The sequence below is a fragment of the Streptopelia decaocto genome (assembly GCF_964273445.1).
Source record: "Streptopelia decaocto genome assembly, chromosome: Z".
NCBI lineage: Eukaryota > Metazoa > Chordata > Aves > Columbiformes > Columbidae > Streptopelia > Streptopelia decaocto.
In genome coordinates, this window is record NC_138657.1 from 42,271,442 (window position 1) to 42,286,341 (window position 14,900).

Here is a 14,900-nt window from a genome sequence, read left to right on the forward strand (position 1 = left end):
GTGGCAATTTCTTCAAAAGTATTAAAATCTGTTAAAACTGTTTGAGAACAAATTTGAGATGACTTAGCTGCTAGTCATGAGTTTCTGGAATGTTCTTTTATGCAGTAGGTATGTGGTAAAGAAATGAAGATCACCTTCCATCCAGCAGTAATGTTAAAATGCATGACAAGGACATACAACTCAATGGACAGAATTAGGGTTTTTTTGCTGTGCCACCTTTATTCTGCCTACATGTTTTTCCTGTGTGCTGCCCATCTCCTTCACTTCTGCAGAAGCTGAGCTCTGTTAGCAGCTGTTTCCTTATTTCATTGCCTTTAAAAGGAGCATGGAGCCACAGTAAAGGATAAAGCACTCTGTGGCCTCTCTGAAACATCTAATTGCAGACATCATAATAACACTTGTTCCTGCTGCTTCAAAATTGTTTCATTCCACTTGGTCCAAATCGTTTGTTATACTTCAGCAGGTTGTCTGTTAGGAAACTACAGCTATGTGACACATTGTGAGATGATGTTGATGTATTTTGTACAGTTACATCACTAATAAATCAAGTCTTTATCTGTGATTGAAATCCCATGCAAATCCAGTGCAACTGTGCAGCTCGGGCTCCTGGCAGCCTGCTGCAGTTCATCTTGTGGAGCTTGCATGCACTGCTGTGCAGTTACAAAAAGAGCTATATCGCTTCTGGTGCTTCATGTAGCCTAGGTAGAGGAAGCAAACAGTGCACACAGGACCAAATTGAGAGTTAAACTTCTAGGTGTGCTGTGATGAGTCTACTCAAGGTGTGGCACTATGAAATTGAACAGTAAGGATGGTTGCGTTTCACCCTGAATACTGATTTCATTTACTGTTTCTGCAGAATTCCTTAAGGAATAAATAAGGTGTGCAAACTTGAATGCAATTGATTTTCCATCAGGAGCTTTTTCATTTGTGTAGCTGTCTTCAATAGAAGGGTAACATCACTGTTTTGGTTAATGCAATCACTTCGGTTGCATTGTGGAGGAAGGAGGTTTTGGAACCAACACTTCTCTGCATAGTGTACCCTGCAGCTCAAAGAAAAAGTAATGTGCTTTAGTTTAGATTTTGTAAAGCAATGACCCAGTTGATGGTTACTTACTACACATTTTTTAAACACCATATAGAATTAAATGATATTGCAATTCAACTTGTTTGTTTGCAGGTTAGGATACCAAAACGTCTGGTGGTTGGTTTGTTTGTTTGGGGGATATTTCTTTGTGTGTTGTTTTGTTGTTGTTGTTGGTGTTTTGTTTTGTTTGGTGTTTTTTTGTGTGGGTGTGGTTTTAGTTTGTTTTTTTCTTTTGGTTCTGTTCAATATTTTTAAACTGGCAGCTTCAGCTTCATATTTTTAAGGTGGCTCTTAATCTCACAGTTATAACAGAATCTATCTACTTAAAACTCCATAAACCTTACTGAAATAGTTCTTAATCTTTTTTTGTTTAATAGTGATGTATAGTGGTTGCAGGATGCAATAAAATTTTAAGGATAGTCCTGTGCAAAAAGAAAGCTAAGGTTATTCATTAGCAAGAGAGTGTTGGCAAGATTTGAACATTGAGTTGCTACCTGCTGGAAAGCTGAAAAATTCCAACAAATTCCACCAGGTAACCATTGGATACAATATGTAACAAGTTTCCATAAACTGAATGTACCATACCCCAATGTCTGTGCACATGACAGGAGATGCTGTTGGCAGTCCCTGGGCTCAGAGACAGGCATGGCAATATGTTAGGCTGAATGTGAGAAGGAAGAGGCATAATGTAGGAACAAGTTACTTCGTCTTTAAGAGGTAATGGCCATTTTTTCCCCATTCCCTTTAGTATTTTGACTGACAGTATTATCTTGCTAATGAATAGTTTTATTTCATCATATAAACATCATACATCTCTTAAACTTCTCTGTTATACAGGTGCACAAAAACATCTACTATCAGATTTTCTGAGGAGATGCCAACCAGTTACAAAGTGTTTGAACTGCCTTCAAGTATTATCTGAATTATCTGAAAAAAAACAGCACTAACATGTTTTATAATGACCTAATAAAGTGCTGTGGTTAGCTCTTCTATCAGGTGGTAGATGTGGTGTCTTTGCTGATGATATAGTACGCCATTTCTCCCTTGAAGGTTTAGCTAGAAATGATACAGAACCAGTGCTCTGTTATAACTCTGTATACCTCACAAACAATGTGACTTTAAATAAAGCATTACATAACCATACAAAGATGACTCTAAAAACATGTTACCAAAGGCTATTGGGAATGCTTACTGGGCAGGGGTAAGTAGCTGTCACTGTAATGCAGCTTTGAGAAGAGAAAATTGACTATGGATTCTCAAGCCTAATTTTTAGAATGTGTATATCTAAAATCAGTACTGTTAGTTCTCACACAGTTTGAAATGCCCTAATAATTGGATACAAAGTGTAGTTTAGACTGTGAAGTTTCAATGTTGAGGTATCCCATGTCCTGGTTTCCAACTTCCCCTCTAGTATCTCTGGCACATATTGGTACTTTGTCATCACACAGCAATTCCTGCTCAAACTTTCTTTTTGTTAGCTTAAAACATCCAAATTCAAGTTTGCCATGGCACTGGTGGATCCTCTAGACAGAAGAAAGCGAACCTTGATCCTCACGGCGCTGTGAGCGCAACCCTCTTAAACAGGCATATTGTGCATCACCATACCAAGTTACATCTTGATGCAAAGACAGATGTCTCTAACATTACAAAAAATTTTGCCAAGAAGATGGTTTGGAACGCAGTCCAAAACGCAGGTTTGTCATCTGGATTATTGTGAAAATGAGCTTTTACAGCTTTCATTGAAAGCTAGGAAAGATAGTTCTGCTTATGATGCGATGTATAAAATAGAACAGCTTTAGAGATGCTACCAAAACCCTACCAAAAGTGCTTTGAATAGTGAAAGTATTGATATTATCCCTTCCCACTACTGAAGTGTGAATTGAAAGATAAAAGCCTACATCTGGAGGTTGAGGGAAGATGGAAACAACAAGTTAAAGTGTTTGAGTAACTGAGGGCATTGTCTTTGATGAGAGGAAACAGCCATATTTGGAAAAGAGCTGCACATCATCAGACCTGCAGTCCTGTCTTATGGAAGAGTCGGAAAGTAGTCCTTGCATAAAAAGAGGGAAGAAAAGCATAAGATGCAATTTGAACCTGGGGAAAACGCAGTTATGTTTTCCTGCTGGTGTGGAGGTTCTGCTGTATGAATTATGGCCTCATTCCCAATACTTAAAATGACTTGATTCAAGCTGAAAAAGGCCATGCCAATTACATTGTTTAATGTCGAATTACTGTCTGTTTTTTTGTTTTGTTTTATTTTTTTTTAATCTGGTCCCCTGGTTTCCATCATTGGCTTGGCTCTTGATCTTCACCTCGTTACACTGTGTTCTCTAGTACTGTGACTTCCAGCCTGTATTGCCATCAGCAATTCAGGTAAAAAGGATAGATTTATGCTATGTTTGTAACTATGAAATTACAAATTTAATTTGAAAGGTCAGGTAAGCATGGTAGTTCAAGGTGAGTTTGGTGTATGTTCTGTGTTCCCTGCCAAGCTGTATGTCATGCCTCTGTACAGGTGGAATTAATGTGTAATACTGGAGTCTTTTTGCCTTACCCTTACAATTGTTTAGGCTATCTAGTGTCTATGGGCTAGCTGGAGGAGTTGAACTTTTTAAAACACTATTGCAACTCCCACCTTATTTTTATTTGCACCAATTTATTTTATTAGTCAGTGAAATAATCTGCCTTATAGCAAGCTGTCAGTTAAAGTAATCCATTGCAAAAATGTTTTTGCCTTGAGATAATAATAGTGTTAAAAACTTAAACTGTTCTCAACAACTGATGTACATACTGACCTTTTTTATAGTGTGCTTAAGTCTACTGATAGCTGAACCTGCTTCTCCATTATCACAAACTGAGCAAACTTTGTTGTAAAAAATTCTTGTCTTATTTCTTCACACATAAATACTTGTTGCTTTCTATTTTATCAATGAGGAGAACTTAAAATGCGACAATGAAATGTTTGTGTGAATAATATTTAATGCTGACCTGAAAAACATTAATCTTCAACACTTTTATACTTTGCTCTCAGATCTTTTCTGCCTGATTTCTTGCAACTTGTGCATCTCTGAAGTCTTTTGGGTTTCAGTTTTTGAGACTCATCTTGAATAATTTACTTCTGAGTAAAAATGTGTGTCTGAAACTAGAAGTAACTTGTGATCAAAATCTGTATAGTGTCTTGCTTACCACTTAAGAGTTAAATGAAGGGGAAAAAAGGCTGTGACTAGCTCAATATGTAGTATTCAATATTATTTTTAATTGAGCATTTTTGAAAAATCTATAATGATTTTTTTATTTTCCTGCAACGATGCATGTTCTTGTCCCAGAAGTAATAAAATGTAGGAAAACCAAATACTCTGTAGTTTACAGAGTAATAGACATGTAAATAATGCCATAGCTAAAAAATACTATTTTAAAAATCCCATTCTTCATTTTTTTAAAGCTTTTTTACTGTTGTTTGTATACACCATGTAAGTGACTTCTATTTCTTCTCTGCTTGACCCACACCCCCACCATTGCCCCATAGCTTTCACTCTCTGTCAGAAAAATCAGTCCTATGGAGTAGGGAACTGGGAGTGAGGGCTTTGGGACTTGCTAAAGAAACAGATGATGTTGTGCTAGGAGGAGCTAAGATACTGCTTTGAAAAATGTTAATGTGTTGCATTTGGAAAAACTGCTAAGAAGCACTGCAATATGTAAGAAACCTTCCAGTTTTTTCGTTATCAAAAGTTCAGTAATATAGCATTAATAAACATTAATATGTTAATTAAAAAGTGTTTCCATTTATTAATCTAAAACTTTGTTTTTATTGTGGGTTTGTAAAGTTCACTAAACTAATGTGAAGGTTCTAATCAAAATACAAATCTGTAAATGAGTTTCTTCACCAATGTGATTCTGAAAGGACAGTCTGATCTCTGGTTTGTAATTGTTTCATGCCACTGCATTGAAGTGAAACATTAAAATATATTCTTAGTTTAAATTAATTAAAATTAAGAGTAACAATTTTATACCAATTTTGACAGCAAAGTAGTTTTCTTAAATTTTAATTGAATTAGTGCCGAAACAGTTTGCTTTATGGGAACTTGATTATTAAAACACAAACCAGAAAAAATTGGTGTGTATTATACTACAAACAAAAATCATTCCAGCTTTCCTGCAAACAAAGTTGTGTGCTTACCTCTTGCTGATGGTTGTGTAGCTTGGATTGTGAGCAGGCTTCCAGTGTGTGTGCACGTAAGTGCGTCTTCTCATGAGTAATCCGAAGGAGTGCGTGTGATTAGACTTGTGCTCCTGTGGACAAATCATGTCTCTAAAGGCTGTATTTTAAAGAGGGGCCATAGAGTTTCACATGGCAATGAACTCCTAGCTTTGCCCATGCTCCCATGTGGTGTACCTCCCATGGGATATAATCCTTCAAGAACTGGTCTAATGTGGGTCCTCTCCATGAGGTACAGTCCCTCAGGAACAGACTGCTCCAGCATGGGTCCCCCCGTGGGGCCCATGTCCTGCCAGAAAACCTGCTCCTGCGTAGTTGGGCCACAGCTCCTGTCAGGAGTCTGCTCTGGTGTGCAGCTCCTTCAGAGCACATTCAGCAGCTCCCGTGTGGGGTCTGTTCTACTGACTTCTGCTGTGGGGTTGAATGTTTTTTACAAAGTAATAGATTGTATTGTGTTCTCAGCATTTATTTCTCATGTTGGTTTTGGTTTCTGCTTTTTTTCCTTTACGCTTTCTTTGCCAATGTGTTCTGTTTTTCTCCCATATTCTCTTGTGAACTACTCTTATTTTCCCATAGGTAAACATGACTTCTAGCAAAGAAAACTGGACTTCTTCTTGATTGTCCATTTATGTCCTATATACTCCACATATCTAGACACTTTGTAGAAAAACCTAGTGCCTGGCTCATCACAGGCAATTGTCTTGTGCTTATCATTTTAGTTTTTAAATATCCACTTGATGTTAAGACTTATGCTGCTGAAATGCTGGCCTATTTTATTGTGTTCAGTTACCTTAGTATCAGCATTACTCTGTTTTGTGATATTGAAAAATCCACGTCTCTTTCTAGAGGTGCTAAATTTCTAGCATTTCTTCCGTGTCTACAGAATTATTACTTTGATGGATACTAGTTTTGAAAAAACACAATGTTTAACTAGAGAAGTTCGTCATAAGAAGAACAATGATAACTGTAAGTTCATTTATTGGCTTTAATACGAGTCTTCTTCCTCAATTGTTAACTAACACTAAATTGAATTAGATTCAATGACTCGGTTTTCATCTTCCACTCTTCTCATTATCTTTTCTTTAATTAAGGGCTGTGGTTATCTGAGCCATTTGGAACATTAGTTTTGTAATAAAGTCTAGCAAACTTCTTTTGAATTATTTTCATTAAAAGAATTTACTTGTGATTTTTATGAGACTATAATGCTTTAAATCTCAGTTTAACTGCATCATTTAGGCTGGATCTGTGGGACAATATTTCAGATTTTATTGTGGAATGGCTGTTAAAGGTATCCTACTACATAAAATTAAAGGAAAAAAATGTTCTCTATATCTGGGGAGAGGGAAGGGGAATGTCAGCAACTCGCTCCCCTACATTTATCTCAAATAAAATAGTCTGCTAGAAGACTGAAACTGTAACATAATGTAACTCCACTGATAACAAGCATTTTTCTTTTTTTTTTTTCCTAGCTCCCATACCTTTTGTAATTTAGTAAGTTTAACTTATTTTGAAAGTACATTCCCAAGTAATAATAATCCTGCTTTTCTTTATTGAGCATTATTCCTTTTATCTCATCTGTCTAGTGGTATGCCCCTTTTGGAGAAAATTTATTTAGATGGGCTTTTCCTACAGGGGGTGGGGTGTGTTGGGGCATTTCTTGGATAGCGTCACAGGAAAACAGACTTGGTTAATTTAATTTATTGCTAATTAACCAGAGTAGGATAATGAGAAATAAGAAAAAAAACTATAAACACCTTCTCCCCCATGCCTCCCTCTTTCTAGGCTGTCCTTCCCTACCAGTTCTTCTGTCTCATGCCCCTAAGCAGTGCAGGAGAATGGGGTTGCGGTCAGTTCATAATGCATTCTCTGCCACCCTTTCCTCCTGATGCTCTCCTCCTGCTCCAGCATGATGTTTCTCCTGTGGGATACAGTCTTCACAACCTTCTCCAGTGCTAATCCTTCCCATGGGCTGCAGTTCTTCACAAACTGCTCCAGACTGGGTCCTCTTCGAGGGTGCAGCATTTCTGGAATTGACTGCTCCACTGTGTGACCCCCGTGGGCTGTAGCTCCTGCCAGAAGCTTGCTTCTGCATTGCCTCCTCTCCACAGGCTGCAGCTCCTGCTGGGGGGGGCCTGCTCCAGCCTAAGCTTTTAAGGATTTGCAGCTTCCTTCAGAGCACACGCACCTGCTTTGGCCTGGGCTCCTCCACAGTCTGCCAGTGGATCTCCACTCCACTATGGACCTCCATGGGCTGCAGGTAGACAACCTGCTTCACCATGGTCTTTCCATAGGCTGCAGAGGAATCTGCTCCAGCACCTGGACGACCTTCTCCCATTCTTTCTTCACTGACTTTGGTGTCTGCAGAGTTGTTTCTCTCACATATTCTCACTCCCCTCTCCCAGCTGCTATGCAATGGTTTTTACCCTTTCTTCAATGTGTTATCACAGAGGCACCATCAGCATCGCTGTTGGGCTCAGTTTTGGGCAGCAGCAGCTCAGTCTTGTCTCTCTGTACATCATGGGGGCAGCTTCTGGTGTCTTCTCACAGCAGCCACCCCTGCAGCCCCTCTGCTACTAAACCCATGGCACATAAATACAAGGCACGATATTAACAAAGTTCTGCACATTTTGCCTGAAAAAAAAAAAATGGTGCTTTGCTCCTGTTTGAGTCTATAACTTGTATGCAAAGAATTCAGGGAGCCTGATTTGAAGTCCTTAGTGCAGGAGCACACAATTAATTGACAGTTCATATGTAATGTGCGACTGAACTTCAATACTTTAAATGATCCCTCATTTGTGTTATCCTTCAAAGGCTAATCCTAACTCTGCAAAATATTCTTCCTGTAGTATTTTCTATTTTTTACATAATAAAGGGAAAACAAAGGCCATTTCAGTGAACTTTTATCCTTATTACATTGTGCTACTGACTGTGATCTTGATATTAAAATGAAAGTGGAGGCTTCTTATGTGTTTTCCCTTTTAAGCAAGTAATTAGTACCATGCAACTTGTTCATTTTTTCAGAATATTAAATTAGCAGTTTGTTAAGATGTCATCTTTTAATGAAAAATGTTGATCTTCCTTGAAAAGGGAATTTTACACTAGGTCAAAGCAAAAGGCTTACAGGAGGATTTATTGGGAATAAAATGCTTTTCAAATGCTATTAAAATGCAGAATGGGAGAACTAACATGTACTGTCTTTGGTCTTCAGACTTCTGAAAATTGTCTGTGTGAGTCCCAAAAGAAGAAAAGCAGGTTTTACATTTTACTATCTTAATAAGGAGTGTTTCAGGCAGTTTCCTGAGCTTATATTTCACAATTATAAAAGATTTTATTATCAATTTAGTGATGATTATTGGGTTAGCAAATTGTGACCATTCTTGATTCTAAGACATGATGGGGGAGGGGGGAGAAAAAAAAATGCATTTCATTCATACGCTTTCCAGAAAGGTGTGCAACTTTTCTGATGTTTGACCATAGGATGTTCTATCTGTGGATGTGCAAGAATGAAAAATCAGGTTACAAAATGAATTTCTACTTCAAATCTTCTAATAATTTAGTAATGCAAACACATTGATATTAATATGAGCAGGAAAAAGATTTTTTGTGTTGATTTGCTTACATATTGGGTGTACATAGTTGGGTGTGAGTGTTGACCTGCTTGAGGGTAGGAAGGCCCTACAGAGGGATCTGGACCAGCTGAATCAATAGGCCGAGACCAGTTGTATGAGTTTTAACAACGACAAGTGCCGGGTCCTGCATTTGGGTCATAACAGCCCTGTGCAATGCTACAAGCTGGGGGAAGAGCTGAATGAACCTGACGGTGTTGACTGACAGCCAACTGAACGTGAGCCAGCAGTGTGCCCAGGTGGACAAAAAGACAAAGAGCATCATGGCTTGTATCAGGAATAGCGTGGCCAGCAGGACTAGAGAAGTGATCATCACCCTGTACTCAGCACTGGTGAGGCCACACCTGGAATACTGTGCTCAGTTTTGTCCCCTCACTACAACAAAGACATTGAGGTGCTGGAGTCAGTTCAGAGAAGGGCAACGAAGCTGGTTAGAGGTGTGGAGCACAAGTCTTATGAGAAGTGGCTGAGGGAACTGGGACTGTTTAGTCTGGAGAAAAGGAGGCTGAGGGGAGATCTTATCACTGTCTACAGCTACCTGAAAGGAGGTTGTAGCATGGAGTGTGTTGGTCTCTTCTCCCAAGTAGCAAGTGATAGGACAAGAGGAAATGGCCTGAAGTTGAGCCAGGAGAGGTTCAGGATGGATCTTAGGAAAAACTGATTTATGGAGAGTTATGATGCAGTGGAACAGGCTGTCCAGGAAAGTGGTTGGGTCACCCTTCCTGAAGGTGTTTAAAAGATGTGTAGACAAGGTTCTTATAGACATGGTTTAGTGCAAGAGTTAGGTTATGGTTGGACTCGATGATCTTGAGGGTCTCTTCCAACCAAAACATTTTTATGATTCTGTATTTCTGTTGTATCAAAAGAAGTACATTCTTCATTCTTATATAAGTTCATACCTAATAGTTTACAGCACAGTGATGCAGAAAATAAATAAAAATCTTACCTTGAATTATATATCACATTCTGGAAATCTTATCTTAGAATCCAGAAATTGACTCAAGTTCCCAGAATTTCCAATAGAATTATTTTGGTCTGAAACATACTGACATGTATCCCTAGATTGTGTAGTATCAAATTTCCTTCTTTTTCATGTGTTTGTTTGTCTCACACCTGAGTGTGCCTTGCTTTAAGCAGTGGTATTTGTCATATTTTCTTTGGGAAAGAGAAGAAAATGTGACTGGGGAGAAGCAAGTCTTAAACAAAGGCTGCTCGGTAAGATCACATTGTGAAGTAACAGTTAAACCTTTTTACATCTTTTTTTTTTTTTTTTTTTTTTTTTTACACATTTTCTTCTCTTTTCACTGAGTTTTTATTGTTTGGAAAATTAACTATGCCAGACATTTATCTGACAAAATCAGGTCTGCTTAGACTTTGAACTTTGCCTCTTTCAGTTTTCTTGGAGGCACTGAGGACAGCAACTGTAGGCAGAGCTCAGAGCCTAGGATGACAGCAAATATGACACCTTCAATTGTGCTTTTTTTGTTTCTCCTGTTTCTTCTTCCTCGTGCATTTCCTGATGTTCACAAAATAATTCTAAGGCTGGTTTTAATTTCTATTTATTCTATAAATTAGTAGAAGATAATAAACTTTTTTTTTTCCTATTTTCCCTAGAAGTAATGTCCTTGTTCTTTCTTTGCATAAACACGTATTTTCTTATGTCCTTTCTTTTTTTTCAAATTTCCGTGACTGCTGCTGCTATATGATTCAAATGTTTCCTTTATTGTTCAGTTTGCTTATGGCTTGGAGTAATAAGGTTTATGAGACGTTTTAGAGTCTCACTCCTTATAGAAGTTAGGAACCTGCAGGTCATGTTGCCAGCCTGTTGATCTCCAAAATGGAAAGGCAGAATGTAAATGACAGTTCTTCATCCTCTATTTCATTGATGCATAAAACTTCAAATCATTTCAAAAGAAAACTGTCTAGAAGGTAAAGCTCTCCTTACCTGCTGTATTGCCAGAGTATTACAAAGATTTTCCTTTATTATTTTTCTCAGTACAGGTAGTCTGTCTTCAGATAGTAAGTAGCACTTACTTTCCAAATAGGAAACCATAAAAAATGCTTCATTTAACAAAGAGCACATACCTCATTAACAGGTCAGCAAAATCCTTTAAAATAAGTTTAGATATTCAGGTATTCAGCTTTTTTTCTTTTTTTGTAGTTTATGTTGCACTTATAAACCATCCTTTTAAGCACTGCTTAATATGAATTTTCATCTAATGCTTCTAGTCAAATAGGCAAGAAATACACATTGTCCAATTTCAATATATTTGGAAAGCATGTAAAGAATAAATCCATTTAGAAAGCAGCCAATTTAACTGCTGTGATACCTACAAGAAAATTCAAGTCACTGTTCCTTATTCAATATATAAATACTGTGCTTCCTCTGGTGGAATGGACAATAGGTTTCCTATCATCACAAAATATTTATTTTAAAAGTATGTGTCATACCTATGCTCAGCAGATCCAAAGTTAGAAAAGGTTGTTCATAAGAAACAACAAGTGAAATCCTGTTTTTTTCCCTTTGCTATCCATATCTGAAAAATATTTTGCTAACAGAAGATATGAATTAGTAAAAACTAAATGAAACCAAGAGGCAAATTATATTTGCCAGCTTACAGTTCTAATTTAAAAAAAAGTATCTTTAATACTACACCAAATCCAGTGTGGATTGCTGCCGAAAGAGAGGGTTAATTTCTGATCGCTGCTGCATTCCCACACCATTTCTGTTGTGATAGAAGCAGAGCAGCTGCCTGCTGGCGCATTGACGAGTTGATCTGATGAAAAATAAACACACTTTTTGGGTGGACAGAGGTGGGGCGTCAGCTTCCTGAGCCAATGCAAAGCAAGAGGAGGAGGAAAATGCAAGGCAGCCTACAATTACAATGGGTTTGGTATATGGTGAAATTTATCTTTAACTCTTTTCAGAGGAACAGTCCATTGAAGTCTAGTTTGTAGCAGATTCTTCTACTCTAAAAAAACCCCTCCTTAGTTCTTGGATGATTTATAATGACTTTCTAATTATTTTCCTGTAAAACTATGTAAAACAAAAACAAAAACAATGTGTCAAAGAAAGTAAACAGTTCTCCACAAAAAACAAAAAAAAAAGTAAAAAAGTTTTAAGGAAGAGTTTTTTAAGGTGATAAATATATTATTTAACCAAAAAGTTTGGTTAAATCCTAACACAGAAGTCGAGACATTTTTCATACTTATAAAAAGAAAAAAAAGTCTAAACATAGGGCTACATTTGGTTGACCATACATTGCATTAGAAGTTATGTAGGCCCTATGTTTTCTGTGATCATGGTTTCATGGTTTCCTTGGTGTCCAAAGAATTTTAAACTGTAAAAGCAGATTACCTGTGGACAACTTTCTTGGCTTTCCTCACATTTATCTTACCTATTCATTGTCCTGTATGTAACCAAGAGATCTCATTTTGGAAATAGGAAGTTTTCATAATTTGCCACCAAACCCAAAGGGAAAATCTTTGGTATCATCTATCCTTGGCACCTTTTATCTTCTCCATATCATGGAGAATTCTAGAACTTTCACAGTTATAACCCCTCATATACATGCCTTGCCATCTATTTCTCTCAAATTGACTTGCTGCTTTTAAATGACATACTGAACTGGCCTTGTATATTATTTTTAAAGTTTGAAATACTTCATTGTCACAGACTCACAGAATGGTTGTAGTTGGAATGGACTTCCAGAGGTCATCTGGTCCAACACCCTGATCAGGCAGAGCAATCTACAGCTGGGTGCCTAGAACCATGTCCGGACAGTTCTTTAATATCTCCAAGGATGGAGACTCCCTAATGTCTCGGGCCAACCTGTGCCAGTGCTCATTCACCCTCTAAGTGAAAAAGTGTTTCCTGATGCCCAGAGAGAAGCTCCTGTGTTTTAGCTCATTGACTCTGATTCTGTCATAGAGTAGAATCACAGAATAATTTATATTGGAAAAACCACTTATGATCACTGAGTCCTTCTATTAACCTAACACTACCAAATCCACCACTATACAGTGTCCCTAAGAACTTCGTCTACATGTCTTTTAAACACCTCAAGGGCTGCTGACTTAATCAGTACCCTGGTTAGCCTGTTCCACTGCTTCACAACCTTTTGTGAAGAAATTTTTCCTAATACCAACTCTAAACAACCCCTGGCGCAACCTGAGGCCATTTCCTCTTTTCCTACCACAGGCTGGCCACACTGTTTCTGATACAAGCCATGATGCTGTTGGCTCTTTTAGCCACCTGGGCACACTGCTGGCCCTTTTAGCCACCTGGGCACACATATTCAGCCGACTGTCAGTCAACAGCCCCAGGTCCTTTTCTGACAGGCAGCTTTCCAGCTACTCTTCCCTGAGCCTATAGCACTGTCTGGGGTTGTTGTGACCCAAGTGCAGGGCTGAACACTTGGCCTTGTTTAACCTCATACAACTGGTCTCAGCCCATCGATCCAGCCAGTCCAGATCCCTCTGTATGGCCTTCCTACCCTCCAGCAGGTCAACACTCCAACCCAACTTGGTGTTGTCTGCAAATTGACTGATGGTACCTTTGATCCCCTCATCGAGATAATTGATAAAAATATTAAACAAGCTGTCACCTGGCTCCATTCTCCCTGCACCCTCCCTTCAGGTATTTTTGTACATGCATAAGATCCCCCCTGATCCTTCTTCTTTCCAGGCTGAACAGTTCCAGGTCTCTCAGCCTTTCCTCTTAGTTCCTTCATCATCTTTGTGTCTCTTCCTTGGACTCTCTTGGGTATGTTCATGTCCCTCTTGTACTGGGAAGCACAGCACTGAACACAGTACTCCAGGTGTGGCCTCACCAGTATTGAATAGAGGGGAAGGATCACCTCCCATGACCTGTTGGCAGTACTTGGCTAATGCAGCCAAGGACGCTGTTAGCCTGCTTAGCAGCAAGGGTACATTGCTGGCTCATGTTCAGCCTGATGTCCATGAGGATCCCTTGGGCCTTTTCTACCAAGCTGCTTTCCATCTGGGTGGCCCCTAGCTTGTCCTGGTGGCTGGGGTTGTTCCTCCCCAGGTACAGGACTTAGCACCTCCTTCCCCTTGTTGAACAGCATGAGGTTCCTGTGAGCCCATTTCTCCAGCCTTTTGAGGTCCCTCTGTGCTTTGTGAGATGGCTTTATTGATCTTGAAGCTCAAGAGGTTGACAGCTTCTGGTCAAACACTTTTTGTGTGCATCTTTCACCAAAGTGTCATAAGGGGCTGGATTAAGTGCATTAATTAATCCTTAAGCTGACCACACAGCATATTGATTTTACTGTGTTACTAGAAGCAAAGTGCTTCAGCCTGGAGGCCTAGCTGCAGTTAATTTGTTGAAATTACTATTGTTTCTATACCCAATTGTCGATTAAGCTTCAAGTTTTGGCTAAGAAGAAATATGGACCCTTTGTTCTAGCTGAAGACAGAACTCAAGTAATTCTTGCTCAGTTTCATTATTACAATGCATAAAAGAAACAAGAAAAAGATTTGACTGTGAGAAATTACCACATATGATAGACTTTCACATGAATCCCCATAAGCTTTTACCATTTTTTTTATTTTTGAATGTAGTGATGGTTGAAGTTGTGGTTTTGGCTGTGGTTTGTTGACTTGGTGCTGTATATAAAATGTTCTAGTGACTAAACCAAGAACAAGGAATTATTATAATATATGCTTTATGAATTTGTAATTAATACAGGGCTTTCTTTTTCTTTAATTATTTTTAAAAAATTGATCATTTAATTGTTGTTCTTTTAAAAGATTCACTGCTTAGTTTGTATAACATCACACTGAAATGTTGTTACTTTGGGTGCTATTTTGAATTGTATTTTGCATTTTAGCCTTTGCCACTTTTTTCCTTTTTTTTTCCCTCAACTTATTAAGTAAGATATCTTCATGGTAGTTGCTGTTGAGTGCTTTTTTTCCTTCACTCTCTTTTCACTCTCTTGTTTGTGTGCTTGTT

At 38.3% G+C, this 14,900-nt stretch overlaps 1 protein-coding gene across 8 annotated transcripts in view; it reads left to right on the plus strand.

The window, feature by feature from the left end:
* The window catches only part of PAM (peptidylglycine alpha-amidating monooxygenase), a 124,207-nt gene that overhangs the window by 36,818 nt on the left and 72,489 nt on the right, over positions 1 to 14,900 (plus strand). The window lies entirely within an intron of this gene.